This window comes from Felis catus, chromosome B3, assembly GCF_018350175.1.
Source record: "Felis catus isolate Fca126 chromosome B3, F.catus_Fca126_mat1.0, whole genome shotgun sequence".
Lineage (NCBI taxonomy): Eukaryota > Metazoa > Chordata > Mammalia > Carnivora > Felidae > Felis > Felis catus.
Window position 1 is genome coordinate 107,690,678 of NC_058373.1, and position 20,382 is coordinate 107,711,059.

The 20,382-nt window shown below is 43.0% G+C and overlaps 1 long non-coding RNA gene across 2 annotated transcripts in view; it reads left to right on the top strand.

Moving 5' to 3' along the window:
* LOC123386106 overlaps positions 1–20,382 on the top strand; it is a 136,054-nt gene that overhangs the window by 103,000 nt on the left and 12,672 nt on the right. Inside the window, exon 4 of one of the 2 annotated variants that reach the window (XR_006599668.1) lies at positions 7,855–8,142. The exons of the other annotated variant lie outside the window; for it this stretch is intronic. This is a non-coding gene — a long non-coding RNA (uncharacterized LOC123386106). Of the gene's footprint in view, positions 1–7,854; positions 8,143–20,382 lie in introns of those variants that run through there. 2 annotated transcript variants of the gene reach the window in all.

Sequence of the window (20,382 nt, forward strand, 5' to 3'; positions counted from 1 at the left end):
TATAATGAAGCTTCTTTATAGGTCATATGTGTCGTTGTTTAGGGTCCACATAAAAATGGCTTATGAGGAATGAGGTAGAGATGTTAGAGCTGCTTTGTCTTAAGATTGAAAAAGGGGTCAGGAGACTCAGGGAGGTGGTGATGTTAGGATAGATTTCCTACGTAGGACTTGAGAAGCTGCCAGCTGACTTTGTCACTTGGGAGGGCTCAGAGTACATTCTTTCCCCTAAGGGAATAAGCAATGTACTGGTGCAGGGACATCAGTATTTTTTTTTTTTTTTTTTAGCTCAGTGGTTAGTGTTGGGAGATGCTGCCATGGTCCTACAGAACCCCTGGAAAGGCACAGTCCTGGGCTCCCCGCTATCCCTCTTTTCTCCTAAACCAAATTACTCTTATAGCAAACTCCAACTGCCTGTCACACAGACCCCTGCCCCCTAAAATGGCTATGCAATCAGTGAATGCTCCTGATTGTTCCCCCTCTAAGAATGCCTCCTCTGCCAGGAGGCACAGTCCTGCAAAGAGGTGTACACCCAAGAGGGAAACTTTTTTGATCTTCCCCAGACAGAGATCTAGCTAGTGGCCTCAACAGGAGGGAAAAATACTCAAAGCTTATGTGATTGAGTAAAGAAAGAGACACCCTGAATTATCTCTCATGCCAGTTAGGAAGGGCCGGGCATTTGAAGATTAATGAGATTTATCAAGAAATGCGACCAGGTAGACCAGGTAATGGGGGAGGCCATACAATCACCAGAAGCTGATGCTGTGAGGGTGACAGAACAGGTAAGATTTGCAAGAGCCAACAACAAGGGAGCCAAGAGAGAGAGTCATGGTGCAGAACACCAAAGACAAAGAAGAGCCTGACGGGGAAGAACTAACTGCCCAGAAAATATAATAAGACAAGGCAAGGGAGGAAATTGTTCAGATGGTGCAGGCAACCTGCTTGCCTGGAAAATCCATAAGGAGAGAGTAGATATATTAGCATCATCAACACAGGGGGCAAAAACAGTTAGGTAGAAAGAAATACTACAATAGTATGAGAAAAGGAGGGAAAGAAAAGGATTAAAATGAAAAAGGAAAACAAAGCAAGCAAAAATACAGAATTTAAAATTTTATTTTTATTTATTCCTGTTCCCACATTTTATTATATTTCCCTGGCAGACATCCCACACTCTGGCAAGTCTGGGGGAAAGGGAGGGGTTGGCAGAATAATGTTGCTTTGGGGATTTGAATCTTATTACTTGGTGCTGTTAGTGTTGGGCAGACATTTATAAAAATTACATGCCGGGTGGCAGGTCATTTTTTTAAAAAAACGGATCTTGAGCTTTAAATGTAGGACAAAGGTGAGGCTTTTAGAAATGAAGGAAAATAGGATGGAGGCAAAGAAAAGGTGTGAGTCCGGCAGCAGCTGAAAAACTCAGCAGTTACCAAGAATGAGAGAAACCCAGCTTCCAGACCCCTAATGGACCAGAGACACTTATTTCCTAGAACTTGTTTTTTTGGATGCTTACTTCTCTAGGGATTTTCCATTAAATTAACACCATTAGCCACGAGCTTAGACAAAATCACATGGATTGTGTTTGGATGTTAGATACTGTCATGATTAGCTCTGCTTTTCAAGTTTTTATGATTGTTTGAAGTCTCTCTTTCTATTTTCCCTCATCTTCTGCTCAGGAAAACTTTGGCACATCTCCCTTCCCCCACGTGCCTGCCCACCATTCTCCTCTCCCCTTCCCTCCTTTGAGAAGAATGGAGGCGTGTTAGGGCGCCACCTATCTGCCATCTGGGCTGCCGCCGCCCACATTCCTCCCACATTGATTCTGTCTCAGGTTAGGACCTCGTGTTCCAGTGGAGAACCTCACTGCCTGCCACAGGGGGGCCTCTGCAGTAGCTTCCGGCCCTCTTGCTCTTCAGGAGCGCGGCATCCAGCATCCTTCCTCCAAACCAGGCTCTCTAGGCTCCCCTCCTCTTCTTTCTTGCGGCAGCCTCTCTTCGGATCATTTTCTAGGACATCCACCCATTGGGAGAAGGAGGGATTTCAGGTTCCTAATTCCCCAGGTGACTTTTTGCTAAAAGGTAGCTTGGGAGAATATTTACAATCCAAATGGTCCGCAGAGATTGTCTTCTGGTACCATGCCCTTATTAGCTAAGAGTTCTCTGGAGTCTAAGCTGGGAGGTGGAGGCGGCCCAAAGTGCTCCCAGCACTGTCTGGTCTTGCCTTGGTCCCAACAAAGTGCTGATGCTGCCTTCTGAAAAGTAGATTCTGTAAGGTGATATTTTCTCCTTTTCTAATCTCAGAAAAGTTGTCAGACTGGTTCTGAGTCTCCCCATAGGTAGAGCTCTTTGGTACACAATTTGATGTGTGGGGTTGTGTTTTAAGTATTAAATTATGTATCCAGGACAATTGAAAAAGATTTTCACAGGGGACTATCTTTGAAATGGTTCTCTGTTGCTTAGCATCTCACTTTAGTCCGGTCATCCCTATTAGACTGTGTGCATTTTTGTATGTGTTCACCATGGTACTGATCAGAGAAGCATTTTCATGGGTAGTAACCTCGTGTGTATTTCTTTTCACCATGTTTTAAGACAATAAATGGCATTTTACTTCAAAACCCACTCATACACATGGACTTGGAGAGATACAGACTAGACTCATATTTCCTGTATTAAAAATACTTGCACAAAAACGCTGTTCTTTCTGGTTTATCAAACAAGCTAATGTGTCTCCCGAGAATTTTGAGTTCAGACATGAACAACTCTGTGAACTTTTTTGTGTGTGAATCATTTGAGCTTTGGATGGATTTCCTCATGGGGAGCTATGACTGCATAAAATATTCTGCTCCTACCTGAAATGTTTCATGAGATGGTCTTTCAGCAAAGACTGTTAGTTTTGCAACGGATAAGCAGTGTTTGAGAAAATAAACTCTGCATGGACAAAAAGCTTTCAGCTTCTTGCATATATTCTGTCTTCTCAGAAGACCAAAGTGCTCTCATGAGCTCGTGAAATTTGAACCTCAAAGGTTCAGCTAATTGAGCTATTCCTGTTTCCACATTTTATTCCCAGTGGCTAGTTTCACACCCATAACATTTAGGAGACCTGGAAAGCCTGGAAGGTATTTTCAGCCTGTTAGGACACCCTTGCTTTTTTTTCTTTAACTTTCAAAACTGAGCCAGTGATGCTCACTTTTTTTTGTTTTGCACCAGCCAGTCCAACTTAATCTTCTGAGATCATCCAAGGGGATTTAAGCTCTGAAACTCAGTTCCCTTTAAACAAAGATATTCCATAGGCTTTTAGAAGTGGGAGGTTATTTAGTCTTACCCATTTAAAGAGTTTCAACACAGGAAGGGATCCAGGTAGAGGGAGAAAGAATCCTTACAAAACCGGGGAGACTTTATACACAGAAAGAAAAAAATTGTTTCAATCTTTAGATTTCAGACACCTTCCACCATCAAGTCCCGTAAAATGGCTGACATCAAAGGAACAAGAAGGGGGGGGTTGTGGGTTAAAGGTTTGACTTTTGGTTTGGGTTTAAAATAGAGTGACAGTGTTTCCCTGTGACCCATTTCTTTAGCTTTTAGACAGTCTAGAGTGTCTTGCCTTTGAGATCCCAGCTGAGATGAGCTTAGCACAATTTCCACTGCCTGCAGCCTACAACTTCATCTTTGGCTCCTACCATTTGGCCCAAGTTCAGCGTCTCTGCAACTCCTGCCCTCCTCCCCAGCCTCCTGGGAAGACTCTGTTGCCTGATCTTTATTGCTCTTTTCCCACACTCCATTATACAGCATGATATCTGCCTCTGAATTTATTTATTAGGACTCAGATCTATAATATACAACCTTACCCTTCCTGTCTGACACAGTATCTATGCAGCAGAGCGAATGAGAGGCGCAGCCTGTCATAAACAGTCATAGAAAGTCAGCACCCAGAAAGGAAGGGCCAGAGGCTTGCAAAAGAGCTAACCCCCTGGAGGCCCCTCAGAGCCAAATTGCTTTTTCAAAACTTCACACTCACAATCCAACAGTCCAGACGGGCAGCCACAAACAGTGCCTTGTGGGGGAGTGCATTTGCAACTGGCAACCTTATACCCACATGTCTGGCCCTCATTTAGTACACCCAGCTATATTTTTAAAAAATTAACATTTTGCCTAGTAAGCTTAATCTTTGTCATTGTTATTCTCATTCAATATGTTTAAGCAGCCTGCAGACCTAGAGCGTGTCTTTTTTTTTTCAAGCTAGTGAATACATGCACGTGTTCATAATTCAAAATGGTATAAAAAATCCATTGATAAATGTAACTCCCACACCTGACCCTGTGCCCTGACCCCTATGTACAACCACTTTTATTAGTTCCTTATATATCCTTTCAGTGCCCCTGTTTATTTTCACTTTCCACCTGTTTTTTTTAAATAAACTTTTTGTTTTAGAATAGCTTTAGATTTACAGATACACTGCAAAGACAATGCTGAACGTTCTCATATACTCCCCAACCACACTATTGGTATCATCTTACGATATCGTGGTACATTCATCACAGTTGAGAAATGAACATTGGCGTGTTTCTACTAAAGTCCACACTTTCATCTTTCACTAGTTTTGCCACTAATTGTCCTTTTTTTCTGGTCCAGGATCCCACCACACTGCATCCATCATCACGTCTTCTTCATCTCCTCTTGACTGTGACGGTTTCACAAATTTTGCGTGTTTTTGATGACTTTGACAGTCCGGAGGAATGCTGGGTTGGGTATTTTGTAGGATGTCTCACAGGTGGGGTTTGACTGATGTTTTTCTCATGATGAGACCGGGAGGTGTACTGCTACCATGACTTAAAGACTCTCGGTGTTGACCTTGGTCACCTGGTCGAGGTGATGTCTGCCAGGTTTCTCTACTGTGAAGTTATCTTTCCCCCCCTTTTCCACACTCAGCTCTTGGGAAGCAAGTGCTTAAGTGCAGCCATACGCCAGGGGGCCTACAGTGTTTCTTAATCTGTGTCTGGGAAATTGGCATCTTCCTCAGGAGCACCAAACCTTGCTCTAAGATGGTTCCTCTGAGTGGAGGCTCTAAAATCAGACCTTCTTAGCAGGATCTCACCTCCCAACAGGACTTGCACATTCTCAGAAGCACTGCACACACTACCATTACTGAACTTTCACTCTGTCATTTAATCATGCTTTTATAGGGACCCCCTGCATCAAGCCAGCTTTTACAAGGGTGAATACCATAGTGCTGTATGCACTAGGAAAATGCTCTCTCCATTCAATTTCAGTGGCTTTGCGTTAGATTTTGTTTCGATCTGAGTCCTGAAAAAGAATGGGTGGCTCACGGGATGGTCAGTAATTGCAGGGAAAACACACGCACGGGCTTATCATCGCGTGTGTGCTTTGTAGCTCTAGCTCTGGGGCTTCCTGCTGGGAAATAAAAATCTTTGAACCTGTCGCTATTTTACCACTGCCTCCCACACTGTAGGCTTGGGAAATTCATTTTTGCCTCCCGACACTTCAGAATCGCCACCTGCCAAGTGGGGAGGACAGCTCGAGGCCCCCGCAGAGCGCCTCACTAAACGCTCTGTAACCTGGATGAGGTGGACTTGAGTTGAGCAGCTCTTGACGTCAGAGATGGTGTGGCATAAAGACACAAAAGTCTCCTCGGTCTCCTATGAAACCTTCACAGGGCAAGGAGCGTGGGGCACGGTATAGAGCATTCACAAGCTCTCTGAGGTTCCGAGAGAGACAATTCCACTTGCCTATGAGTAGGTATCGTCTGCTGGTACAGCTGCAATAACCTAAGAAGTGTCTTCTTTTTAAAATTCATCTTGTAAGAATAAACAAATCAAAACAACCTACTGTGAAGAAAAACCATCAATGTTCTTGAAATAAACAAATGTAATTTCAAGAGTAGGAATGTTTTGAATGAGAAGCCAAATACCTAGGTCCACTGATACGATTTGTAGGACTGACTGCTAAAATGAAAATTCATTTTACCAGAGTCTGGCAGCTCCTTCAAGGCACTGCTAAAGATTCACCTCTGTTACAGCACAGTTTCAACTGTGGTGAATTCTATTTACCATGTTAAGTTCTTGGTACTCACTCACTCTTTCAACCAACAAACATGTATTGGCTTCCACTCTGAGCCAGGCTCTGTGTTAGTTATTCATCCTAAAGAGCTGAAAAATATTATTCCAAGTGTCAGCAGTACCTTCATGACTCATTAAAATCTTTTAAATACATTTGCCCAAGACCAAAACATACATCTTCAAGCCAAAGATTATATTATTCCTTGGCCACACCCTTCATCAAACCACCTTTTCTCTTCCACAAGTGCCCTGGCCCCAAAGAGAGTCAGGAGAGGAAAGGTATTTGTGGGATGTTGTGGGTCAAATAAAAAGGATGTGACAAGTTGATGTGGATCTGTGATATTTCAATTGGTTTATACCATGTTGGGGTGAAAGATAGATTTGTGTGGGGCAACCACATCATACTCTTCTTTGCTTTCCTTAATCACAAAAATGTGCTAGAAAACTGGATGTTGTGGATAGACAGTGAAATTATGTGGTTTCCACGAAGCATGGTGTTTGGCAGTTGTTGGCAGACAATGGTCATCTCTAAACTTCCGAGTTAGATTCTGAGTTCTCTTAATCATGTGGGCAAACATCTGGGCTTTTGGTCATTCCTGATAAAGGCTAAATATTATATCCAGGGCTTGTCCTGTATGCTGAATGAGCCATTGGCTAATAATGGGAAAGGCTCCCCTACCCAAGAATATTCTATACCCACTACGCTCTACACCATCCTATTGCCACTGTCCCCATCATCTTTCCCAGGCATCTTTGTCTATCACCACTAGTAAAAGTTCTAGAGAACTATATATTTACTGAGGTGGATACCATTGGTCCATAATCAGCCATTAGCAGACTAAATTTATTTGTCAGATTAGCTTAGCCACCTCAGCAAGACCTAGATGGAATGAGAGAACAGTGATTTTTTTTTATTTTGAGGTCAGAGAAGAAAAATTAGAACAAAAAATATCTAGATTGATAGGCAGCGTAGAATAATGGTTAATCATGTGATTCTGAGACCACTTGCTGTCACTCTATGAGCTTCAGTTTCTATAACTTCTCTCTGCTTCCATTTCTTCATTTGTATAACAGAATGATAATAATGAGTCCCTCTATCAGAAAAGTGAAGCTGTGAGAAATAGATGACAACATTTTTAGGATAGTGCATAGGAATGCTGACATTTAGCACGTGCTTAGTAACTATTATGTGTTAGAGCAGGACTTAAGCAGCCAGATATTAGCATGAGGGCTCTGAGAACCCTGATAATGTGGAGGGGAAGAAGAATCATCTCTTATTCAAAAACAAGTTGATTTTTTTTTATTTTGATGTCAGAGAAGAAAAATCTAGAACAAGAAACAAAGGCCTGGCAATCACTTTGCCAACAACTTGTTTCTATCCCTAAGTGTGGTACCCACAGACTTTTCTTCTTAACCCTCCTTCAAATACCTTCCAGGATTCCAGCTGCAGTCAACAAAGGGGAGTATCATTTTACCCTGAAGTCAGAAGAAGGAGGACTCCCTGTATTTTCTGCCTCATGGGTCAGGTGTTGGGAAGTTTTCCATTCATTGTATAGTGGAGAAGTGGCTAGGATCACGTCTGTGCTCAGTTGCTGCAGCCGCTCTGCTGGCGAGTAATTCCACTGGTTGAAATTCCAGGAGAGAAGAAATGCTTGAGTCCAGCACAGACACAAGGACAAAACACAAGGTCAAGAGTCGAAGCTTAGAAGACAGAGAGAAAAGCAATCTCTTCAAGTCTAGACAGCATATTAACAGCAAGGGCTTAATGTATTGCACTCTGTTTATAGGAGCTTTTTGCTGACAGCATGGAACCTGAGCCCCTTTGCTCGCCCTCTAGCAAGTTCCCTTCTACTGCATTGTTGGAGACCACTTCTTCCCACAGCCCTTGGAAGACTGGCCGTCAGAAGCTGAAGTTGGAGATCACAGGGCAGAGGGAAACAGAAAGGGAGAAAACTAGGGTTTGTATTTTGGGGATTGAAGGTGAATCCATCACATCAGACCAGAAACATCTAATAGTTGTATTTTAGCCCTCCCAAGATTCTTTTCTGGAAGTTTTAGAGGAATAAATGAGAAAATAGGCGGATCGTCAAACGTTTTTTTTTTTTTTTTTAATTTTTTTTTTCTTCCAACGTTTATTTATTTTTGGGACAGAGAGAGACAGAGCATGAACGGGGGAGGGGCAGAGAGAGAGGGAGACACAGAATCGGAAACAGGCTCCAGGCTCCGAGCCATCAGCCCAGAGCCCGACGCGGGGCTCGAACTCCCGGACCGCGAGATCGTGACCTGGCTGAAGTCGGACGCTCAACCGACTGCGCCACCCAGGCGCCCCTCGTCAAACGTTTTTTATAAGTATTTTATGTTCCTAAGGAAAGCAGTTTGAGAAAGATTTCTTGTCTTTCATTTTAAATCATTTAAAAAACTATTAAATGACTTTGGTTAGAGTAATTGGACGGTAGCTGGTGGGAGTGAAAATTCATTTCACCTTTCTAGAAAGCAATTTGGTAGTACAGAGCCATCAAAACGGGCATATCCTTGCCCCAGAAATTCCATTGCTAGGAATTTCTACAACGGGCATAGTAGCATAAATATTTATGTGAGAGAATGCTCCTGACAGAATTATTTCTAATAGCTCCCCAAATGGAAATTACCTAAATAGTCTGAAGTAGGGGATGGGTTGAATAGAATACAATGGGAATATCAAACAGCCACTGAAAACCTTCCTTGGAGAAGAATTTAATAGCAGAGAGATAGAAGGCCACAGACTTCAGAGGCCTTCCATTTCAGCTGCTACGTGAGGGTGGTGATGCCAGCCTCACAGGGCTTTGAGCAGGATAACAGAAGTAAGAAAGGTAAAGCACTTGGCACAGTCCCGGCAAATCCTGAAACTGAGAGCGAAGATGGGATCATTGTGAGGGTGGTGATGATGGTGAGTAAAAAAGGCAGATTTCAGAACAGAACACTCAGTATGGTCACCATGTATTATGTATTTAAATATTATATACATGTGCATCTTCAATATGTGTATGTTATATACATTGTGTGTGTGTGTGTGTGTGTGTGTGTGTGTGTGTGTGTACATGATATGCATAGAAAAAAGACTGGAAGGATATATGCAAAATGTTAAAAGTAACCAGCTCTAGGGAGTGGAATTACAGGAGCATTCAATTTTCTGCTTTTTCCGAATCTTTCAAATTTTAGGATTCTGAATGTGTATGGCTTCTGCCATTAGAAAAAGTCATACTGGGGCGCCTGGGTGGCTCAGTTGGTTAAGTATCTGACTTCAGCTCAGGTCATGATCTCACGGTTCGTGGGTTCGAGCCCTGTGTCAGGCTCTGTGCTGACAGCTCAGAGCCTGAAGCCTGCTTCAGATTCCGTGTCTCCCTCTCTCTGCCCCTCCCCTGCTCACATTCTGTCTCTCAAAAATAAATAAATATTTTTAAAAATTTTTTAAAATTTAAACAACAACAATAATAATAAAGAAAGAAGTCATACCAGCAGGAGAGAAAACCTACCTAATAAAATTCTGATATAAAAAATGCTAAAAATCCATTTTCTATAAAGAACAAGAATCTGCATGGGGCCAGTGGGTAGGGTGCGTCAGACAATGGGCTCCTTTAACCTAAAGAGAGACAGCAGGAAGGACGACTTCCTGGGGTAAAAGAAAGCCACCTGAACAGAGTTCCGCCCGAGTCACTGAGACCGCAGCTATGAATCTGCCTGCCGCGTGCACCTGAGGCACCTGAATGAGTGAGCAGATTTCTCATAATTTGTGTATTGGGCTCTGGTTACATAAGCCACTAGCTGTTTGTGTAAATAGCTATTTTACCCTGTTCTGAATTAGAAGGAGTCTGTTTGATTAGAACAGTTTATATAACTGAAATCTGAGACTGAAGGAAGGATTTGGCTGGGACACTTGATTGCACTGGAGGGTGGGTTGGACAGGAAACTTCCAGAGTGAGAGGCTCTCCTGTTGAGGCAGTGAATTAGAACAAATTGTTCCCCGCGCTCCACCTCACCACATTAACACACAGTGGGATCTAGCCTGTTGACAGGACTGGGTTCTACTCCTTCTTCTGGGGGAGAGAACAGGGTCGTTTCCCTCCGAGGATCAAACGAGGCTAAGGCGCCCATGCAAGGGAGCCAGTCGCCACGCCACATGTAATAGTCATTTCATGGCCTGCGCCCCATCTGCATTCCAACCCCCTTCTGTTTTTTAAAGCTCAAAAACATTTTCATAAAGGTTTTTTGGGGTGGAATTTTATTTTTGCAAGAATGGGTGTGTTTGTTGTCTTTTTTCTTCTTTGAAATCGAGTTCAAATTTTTCCTTTTTTCCTTCCTGAATTTTAATGGGTCTGCAAGTAGGAATCTGCCAGAATTCGAACAGTCAGAAAAAAAAAGGTACATGATCTTCCTCTCCAAAGCCAACCTAGGGTGCATTTTCCAGGCCTCTCTTCCACACCCACTCGGCTTAAACCATGGAGGCAGTGCGGGTGCCGGCCAAGGCCTTGTGTTGTGAGCGCATACGCTTCCTGTTTTGTCTTTCACCTCATCTGGACCCTGGGGTAGACTCAGTTCTCATCTTTTAGACTGTTATTTCAGTCTCTGGTCTCAGTGTCACTTAATCAGGAAAATGCTAATTTCTCAGCAGGGAGAATAAAGTCATAATTCTCTTCTTAGTTTTATACTCAAGCCCCTAGGATCCCCTGAACAAGTAGCCTGACTCACTTACCTCTGTTTTTCCATCTGTAAAGGGAAAAGCTGTGAAGTGTGTTTAGTCCTCAAAGGCACTAATCCCTGAAAGCCATTTGGGAACAATTTAGGTTGTATGTCATTATCTCAAAAGGTGAAGAGAAAGTATTAGATAATTCAAACTGCATTCCTCTTAATCGATATACACAAACCAGATGTGTAGCGGGCTGTAAGTATAATACAAGTTTGTATTCACACATGCACGCATTACAGACATGGTGTATATGCAAACTCTGACCACCCCCATACACACAGTGGTTTTCATTGGGATGCCCTCTTGTTTCTGGTCACTTCCCTGGCCCTGCCTCCACCAAAAGGGCCCCCTTCTAATTCAGAATCCCACCTCCATTAGGAATGTGTTCAGATTCCATGCCGCAGGGACTACAGTCTTGTTAAAATAGTATCTACAAAGGTGTGAATCACTAATATGATTAATCCTGCTAAGGAAAGTCATGAATGTCTTCTAGGATACCTTCTTTTGTAAGATCTACCACCAATTTGATTTATTAGTCACTTTTAGGGAGAGGAAGGAAGAACTATAACATGGATTGTATCCATTGACAGGGAGGTACGCCCCAAGTTCAGGGGAGGGAAATGCACGTTAACATTGAGATATCTGCAAGGGGCGTTTGTTCACTGTGGTTAAATAAAAGTGTGGGCTTGAATGGCTGCCTGGAGGAAATCCCTCCACCTTGGCAAGTAACAACTCTCTGTGTCTGTTTCTTTGACCATAAGGTGAGGATAATGGTACCTCTCCCACAAGGCCATTGTGATTATTTAATACATGTGAAGTGCTTCGAACAGTACTTGGTAACCAGTCAACAAATATTAGTGTAATTATTAATCCAGATGAATCTTTATTTTTCTTGTTCCAAACAAGTCTGATGAAATATAGAGAACTTCTTCCCAGAAAAAATAAAAATCAGCACAGGCACGCGAAATTTATATATAAGCTTAGAGGTTTTTCAAGGCTCTGTGAAGTCTACTCATATTCCTGATCTACTTGGGGGACTCTGGAGGGAGCCACCTTGGGCAGCGTGGTATAGTGGCTCAGAGTCTGGGCTTTGGAGTCAGGCTGGCTTGGGTTTTAACCCCGACTCATCTACCCACTAGTTGTGTGGCCATGGGCAAGTTCTGTGCTATCCTCACGCTTAAAATGGGAATAATAGCAGTACCTGCTCTGTGGACTTAGCCCACCAACAGAAACAGGTTCTGTGTGATGAACTGTGTCAGGCCCTTGGGACATAGAAGTCACACCGTTATCAGGGAATGAGGAATCATCCAGTTGTTCCCAGTCTATTTCCAGATACCTCCCCTTTGCAAAAGAGCTGGGAACTAGCAACGTGGTACCACAATTCTGAAAAGCGTCCCCTATATTATGAATTAGGGGAAAAGTGGCAGGAGCAGCAACAAAAATTCAACAGTGAGGTGACATATTTCCAAGTATTTAAGAGATTGTTCCTTTACTAAAAGGGTCTAAATAGACAATCTTAGAGTGACAATAGCGTATGGTAGGAAGATCCTGGAACTTGCTTCTGGGAGCTAGATTTTAATCCCTCACTAGCCTTAGAGACCACGAATGATGATACCCCTGCTCGAAGCTCTCCTCCACTGGACTGGTTCCATTTGGAACACCAGGAGCCTGTTGCATTTTAAAAAGATTTTTCTAAATGGCCATAGGCTCCACCTTTCAGTAGGTAATGCTGATGTATATGCCACGTATGTTTTTTATGAAGGATATAAGGAAACACACCCAAATATTAAGAGCTGTCATCCCTGAGATGGAGGGTTATAGATTATTTTGATTTTCTTTGTATTTTTCTGCATGTCTATAATTCGTTTTGTAATGAGCCTGCATTGTTTAAATAATTACTTCAACAATTAGACACTCATCTCCATGCCAGGTACTAGGCATTGAGAATCCAGCCCCCATTATCTCCTGATACCTACGGTCTAGAAGGGAATAAAACATTGAATAAATAATTGTACAAATAATTGCTTCCAATGATAATAGTCTCAATAGAGAAGTCTAGGGGACTATCAGGTCATCAGGGACTTAAGCTAGAGGTTGGGAAGGTATCCCTGAAGAAATAATATCCCTGAAGCAAAAATCTGAAGGGGAGAGGGGGGGAAGAAAGAGGAAAATATTCCAGATGTACAGGATGGCGTGTGCAAAGACCCCAAAGCAGAGTGGATTCAAGAAACTGAAAGTAGGCCAGAAGGGGCTATAGTCTGGAAGAAAGAAGACATTCAGAAAAGGCAAAGGGCCAGAACAAACATGGCCTCTTGATTGTGTGAATGGTTTTTGCATTTGCCTTTAAGAGGACTAGAAAGCCAGGGTTTTAAGCAGGGTAGTAACATATAGCTATTTCCATTTTGGAATTGTTTCCAAAAGAAAGAAAACAACAAAAGTATTTGTTTCTTATCTATAGTTGAGGAGTTCTTGGATTCAGATTTTTTTTAAGTTTATTTATTTATTTTGAGAGAGAGAGAGAGAGAGAGAGAGAGAGAGCGAGCGCATGAGCAGAGGAAGGGCAGAGAGATAGAATCCCAAGCAGGCTCTGCACGGTCAGCACAGAGCCCAACTCAGGAACTGTGAGATCATGACCTGAGCCGAAACTAGCAGTCCGACGCTTAACTGATCCAGCCACCCAGGTGCCCCTTGGGTTCAGATTTTTAAGGCCAACTCAAAGCTGCATCCTATATTTTAAAATGTTAGGCGCAAGGGTTTTTATCCTAAGTAGCTGCTCTGGAAACATTAGCTTCCTTTATGCAGGCAGCCCGGGTAGCGACAGGAGCACAACACTGCAGCCTGGATCCTCCTGTGTCAGTTTGGGGCCATGGAACACTCCGGGGAAAGAAGGCAGGCCATATGGTGGAAGGCTGAGTAGCAAGAGACTCTTTCCTCCCACATGCCCCCGGGAGTTGAGGCATGAGACCGCCACATGAGCATTCTGTCATGAAACTTCATGTGCCATGGAAATGCAATACGATTCGACTCCCAGACCAGCTGCGGTCAAAACACAGCTGGACAAACGACACCATCTAGAACCTGACAAATTGTGAGGGTGTTTTTCAGCTCAGGAGTGCAGAACTAGGTCACTGTCATGCCAGTTAACTATAGTTCAAGCTCAGGTGAGGATCTCAGGGCCCTCTACAAATGCACATCCTGAAACTGTGTATTAGCCATACTAATATACCAGTGAGAAGCATCTATTTGTTACAATGCTTTTGAGTTCATTAAACAAAATTTTGAAGCCTACTGTGCTCTAGCACCTCAGGAAATCAGCATATCGAAAGTAATTAGCCACTTGGCTGCTGAATAACAGAGGAGATGTTTCCAGCAAACGCTCCTCTCCGGCGTTCCTAAATCAACTGGGCATGTCCTGACCTCCAGCCTGTTTGAATGGCAGAGGTAACTGCCAAAACACACTCCTGCTCCTGGAGTAACTCAAACGTTTAGTGGCCTCTGGAGCCGCCAGTAACAGGCATCTGGTAGTCAACCTTTTCCTGTAATGAGGAGTTATTAAATATTCACATCAGGAACTGGGACTTTTGTCGGCCTTCAACTGGTCTTCCAACCTGTTACCTATTATGCCTCACACTTTATATACCCCGAACACAACAAGAAGAAACTTGTGAGAGTTCTGTAAAACCTGCCACTGACATCAGGGTGGGTCTTTGAGGCTTATGGTTATCCTAATAAAACCAAGGAATGTATAACAGGCTGTAGCCAGCAGACCACCAACTACTTTATTGTTTAAACACAAAAGGAAACCTCTGGTAAACCTACTGTACCTGGGGCACAGCGTGTGGCTGTTTCTTAACCCTCGAAGACTGTTATGCGCCCAACCCCAGATGACATCTGTATGTTTCTTGTTTCCCTCCACGTGATGAGTCTGCTAACTTACACGCTTAGACAAGAAATACCTATTGATGGAGTGGTTATGAATTACAGATTGCAATGTACAAATCAATTCGGATTTTTTTTAAACGTAAATTCAAACCAGATCTGTGAGGCCACCTTTCCCTTAGACGGCGTAAGCACGAGGCAAAGGAGAAGCCTGGCAGATGGGCAGTCCTGCAGCCCTGTGATAGGTCATAGGAGATCCCAGAATCTTCTTTCCTGGTCTCTTCTTTTCTCCATGGCTACTCTCATGCTCAGAGGCTCTGAGTCCTTCCCCTGCCAAAGGGCAAATGTAGGGAGGGACCCCCATCACGGTTAACTGAGGAGAATTAAATGAAGGAGCTGTATAACGAGGTGTGGGCATGTAAAGGGAACTAATGAGGGATGGGGGCACCAGGGACTATTACCAACACCAACACCAAGGGCTCAGGGGACGGGGAGCTGGCAGGAGCTTCAGCAAAGGAACCTGGTGGTGCTGCCTACAGTGGCCAGCCTCCTGGAGCACAGGATAGGCCATGGAAGGTCAGAGAGTCCATCTAGAGGGGCAAACAAAATAACCAGCACAGGATCTGACATCAGATTTTTCAACCTATTACGTTGCTCAGATCTTTTAGCATCCAAAACTTAGTAAGTTTGAAAGAGAAGTTGTGCTCATGCGGTATTTTACTTTCAGTCCTAAAAGGTACTAATGGTGGGAATATCGGTGAGCAGATGTGGAAGGCGGGGGTGGGAGAAGGGCCTGTCTCTGTTTCCAAAGTCACACCCACTAGTTGGTGGCCTCTAGTCTTGGGATGCTCAGGGATGTAGGGAGAGCTTCCAGATGAGATTGGGTATGCGTGAGGTACCAGTCTTCTCTCTCCCCAAACGCTTTTATTCACTGGACAAATATGAACTGCGCTGCAATATATTTGTACTTGAAAGAATTTTCCCATTAAGCTTGTCACTAATTCAGGCCTCGCATCTTAGTCCTGAACTGTTGACAAAGGCTTCCCTCAATAATTTCTCTGCTTCTTGTCCTACTCCCTCCAAGCCATGATCTTGCACATAACCATCAGAATATTCTATCTAAAGAAGTTAATTCCTGCTTAAAACCCTGCCATGACTCCCCATTACCTATAGTGTAGAGTCCAAGCCCCATGGCATATCCTCAGGTATTTCCACAGCCTTATCTGTTTTCTTTTCCTTCCTTCCTTCCTTCCTTCCTTCCTTCCTTCCTTCCTTCCTTCCTCTCTCCCTCCCTCCCTCCTTCCCTCCATCTTTCTTTCTTTCTTTCTTTCTTTCTTTCTTTCTTTCTTTCTTTCTTTCTTTCTTTCTTTCTTTCTTTCTTCTTGAATTAATTTTTAATTTTAATTCCAGTGTAGCTAACATACAGTGTAATATTAGTTGCAGGTGTACAGTGTAATGATTCAGCACTTCCATACATCACCTGGTGCTCATCACAAGTGCACTCCTTCATCCCCATCACCTGTTTCAACCATCACCCCACCCCCTCCTCTGTGGTAGCCATCAGTTTGTTCTCTATAGTTAAGAGCCCATTTCTTATTCCTTGGTCTCTCTCTCTCTCTCTCTCTCTCTCTCTCTCTCTCTCTCTCTCTCTCTTCCCTTTGCTCATTTGTTTTGTTTCTTAAATTCCTCTCCTGAGTGAAATCCTACGGTATTTGTCTTTCTCTGGTTGACTTATTTTGTTAGCATCATATTCTCTAGCTTCATCCACATTGTTTGTAAATGGTAAGATTTCATTCTTTTGTATGGCTGAGCAATGTTCCGTTGTGTTTATATACCTCATCTTCTTTATCCATTCATCTATCAATGGACACTTGGGCTGCTTCCATAATTTTGCTGTTGTAAATAATGTTGCTTTAAACATAGGGGTGTGCGTATCCCTTTGGATATCATCTCTTTTCAACTCTCCTCCTTGCCTTTCAGGTAGCAGCCACATCAATACTTTTGCTTATGTCATTTGAGACAGGTGAGATCCTCTTCTGGGTCTTCTGCCCCCATTTTTTCAACCTGCCTGATTCCTACTGGTTTTGAGACGCCGCTCAGGAGTAAGGTCTCCAGGCTGAGGGGCAGAGATGCTGCCTCCCTCACTGTCCTCCAACACAGTACCCCTGCATCACACTGAAATGTCCCATCTCCCCACTGGCCCTAGGAGCATCATGAGGGTGGGGACAATGTCTTATTCATTAACCAATCTTCCTGCTGCAGCATCTAGCAAGAGTGGCCATCAGAAAATATTTGGTGGCCTAAACTATGGTGAGTTGCCAAAAAGAAATGCCCCCCCTGCCCCCCACCCCCCGCCAAAGCAAAGCTCCCTGGGGCATCAGACATTGTTTTAAACTGTGTAGAAACACACAGCCTATATACTTAATTACCTTTAATATCTCTCTGTGTATGTTCTATGTACACCTCACCCCCTTAAGAATTGATTTAAATGAAAAGCCAGATAATTTTGAAAGCTAGTTGATTAAAGGATGTTTTGGTGGAATGATTGGAAAGAATAGAAAAATAAACCATAGAGCATCTGACTTAAGGAAGCTTTAAAATACCTGTCAGTAGAAGAAGTGAAGTTACATGTTTACCGAGGGCAAGAGTAAAGATCATATGGATAGTCTGACCTCCATGTCCCTATGGGCCTGATTTTTCTAGAATTCTAAAAATGTCATCAACTGCTTACTGGAGATAGTCTTTCAGTGTCGTTGCATAATCGTGTGGCTACAGGACTACCTCGCAGAGTTTGGGGGTTTGTTTCACAGAAATGTGCCAAATGTACCTCAGTCCTCATGAGTGTGATCCTCTGACAACATTATTTTTCACCTAAATCAATATCCTATAGATGTCCTTATCTTCTCAGTATTCTCTGGAACTCCTGAGGTGGTGGGTTGGACCACATCTAGAGCACAACTTCCTCCATTCAGCCGGAGGTCACCACCTGCAGTTACTGGGAAACTCACATTTATACATTCAGCATGTTACCTCAACCATCAACATAATCTGGAGTTGGTTTATATTTTAAAAAACTATTTGCTGCAAACCAAAAATGGTCAAACAAAACGGATGTCAATGCCAGAAAGATCACAGCAGTATAAACAAAGCAAAGATATCGGCTGGCACCACTAAACATGTGGAAGGTGCTCACAGAGGGCTTGTTGGCTAATAGTTCTCCATATACACAGTAGCTTACCAAGGCTGTCACCATTGGTACCATCTGGGGGGTCTAAACAAGGAAAGCTCATATGATCAAAAGGAACAAGGACATACCTCAGAAGTTCCGACTGCTTTTGAAAAGTATCCAACACTGGGAATTGAAACTGACATCAAATTATTCCATAAAGCCTCTCTGTTCATACCACTACCACCATGACCTCCACTGCAACGCAATATTTTCTTTTTTTTTCCCAGAATGTAAACTTGAAACTAACCTAATTCAATAGCCCAATGTATATGAGCAACAAGCAATTGTGAATTCCAGGATCATATGCAGTGTTTTTTTTCTTTTATTGTATATGGTTTGGTCTAATTCTGGATAAACCACTCAAAAAACCACTTATCCCTTGTTATGTCTCTAGATGAAGAGGCATCAAAGCAACTGCACAATTGCCCTTCCTTTGACAATTACTGCTCAGACATAGGGCCTTTTCCAGAAGTTGGCACGAAAGTCCTGGAGCAGAAGGAATACTCAGTTATCTGCTGGAATGTATGCTCCAAATGGAAGAAAACATCTGTTCTCTAATTTTGAAGGTTGAATGTTTACACAACAATTGTGAAGACCATAATGAAAGGTATCAAGGTCACCATTTCGATCCTGCAATTGTTATACTTGGTATTTACCTCAATGAGTTGAAAACTTATATCAACACAAAAATTTGCACACAGAAGTTTATAGCAGCTTTATTCATAATTGCCATAAGCAATCACGATGTCCATCAGTAGGTGAATAGATAGATAAATTGTGGTTCATCTAGACAATAGAATATAACTCAGCACTAAAAAGAAATGGGCTACCAGGCCATGAAAAGACATGGAGGAACCTTAAATGTATATTACTAAGTGAAAGAAGCTAATATGAAAAGTCTAGGTACTGTGTGATTCTAACTATGTGACATCCTGGGAAAAGGCAAAACTATGGAGATAGTAAAAAGATGAATGGTTGCCAAGGGTTAGATGGGAAGGAGAAGATGAAAAGGGAGAGCACAGAGGATTTTTAGGGCAGTGAAAATATTTTGGATGGCACTGTAATGGTGGATACACGTCATTATACATTTGTCAAAACCCATAGAATGCACAACACCAATGTAAACTATGGACTCTGGGTGGTAATGATGTGTCACTGTACAAACACTGATTGTAACAAATGGACCACTCTAGTGGGGGGGTGTTGATGGTGGGAGAGGCTGGCATGTGTGGGGCAGGGCGTACGTTGGAACTCTGCTTTCTGCTCAACTTTGCTACGAACCTAAAACTGATCTAAAACTAAGGTCTATTTTTTTTAAGTCTAAGGTATTAAAATGAAAAAGATACAGAGGAAGCAAAATAAACAGGAGTCTTTCAAAAATTTGATTTAGGGGTGCCTGGGTGGCTGGATTGGTTAAGTGTCTGAGTCTTCGGCTCAGGTCATGATCTTGTGGTTTGTGAGTTCAAGCCCCATGTTGGGCTTGCTCCTCTCATCACAGAGACCACTTCAGATCCTCTGTGCCCCCCTCTCTCTGCCCCTCCCCTGCTTGCACTGTCTCAAAAATAAACATTTAAAAAACAAACCTTAAACATTCTGATTTAAATATTGATGTTCACTCACTGAACAGCTTAGAGCAATTAAAAAAGGATGCTTTATTTGTGATGTGTCCTTATTGATGTTGCTACATCCTCACTAGGCCACTTTCCTCAGTGCCAGAACCCACTCCTGCTCTCCTCAGTGTCAGAACCTGGCCATCCGCCAGGCTGTTCACTATTTGGTCTACACCTGTGGCCTCAGGAGAAGCCCTGACATGTGGGAAGGCGGGAAGATCAGCCTTTCCCCCGCACACAGAAGTGGATGTACCCACTTTCCTATGTACCCACAGACTCGGATCTGCTCTAAACAGCCCATGAAGGAGGAAGCTGCATCCCTGAAGGAGGAAGCTGCTACAGCTAAAAACTAACTTCCCTCCAAGATAGGACAATCGGTAAGGACATGCCCGGCTGGACAGTCATTGCTTTGTCAAAGTTTGAGCTATCACTGAGGCCTAGCTTAACACTGATGAAATATCAGGCTGAGAATGGCCTGGACAAATGGAAATACATGCAGCTTGAGTCCCCTTTCCCTATTTTCCCAGCTTGATAATGACACAGAGAAGAGAGACACCATATATATTCGGGTTTAGCAGCAAGAATGGAACTAAGCTACAATTTTGTGATAGAAACTGACCAATTTATCCAATAAATTGACAAGTTTCAAGACTTGAAGCCTACTGTTCATACAGTCATTACTAAAGTATCCATTCTCCCAGTAATGCAATCCCTCCTCCAAAACCACAGATTCTTTTCTCCTCAGTATTTTGGGCCTGATGTCTTTGCCCATATTTCTTCATTCTCCTGCTCAGAATAAATAAAGCCCCTGGAGTGGAATATATAGACAAGCAAGGGAGTCTTTTAAGAGTATGGTGGGCAAGAGTGACCCCTG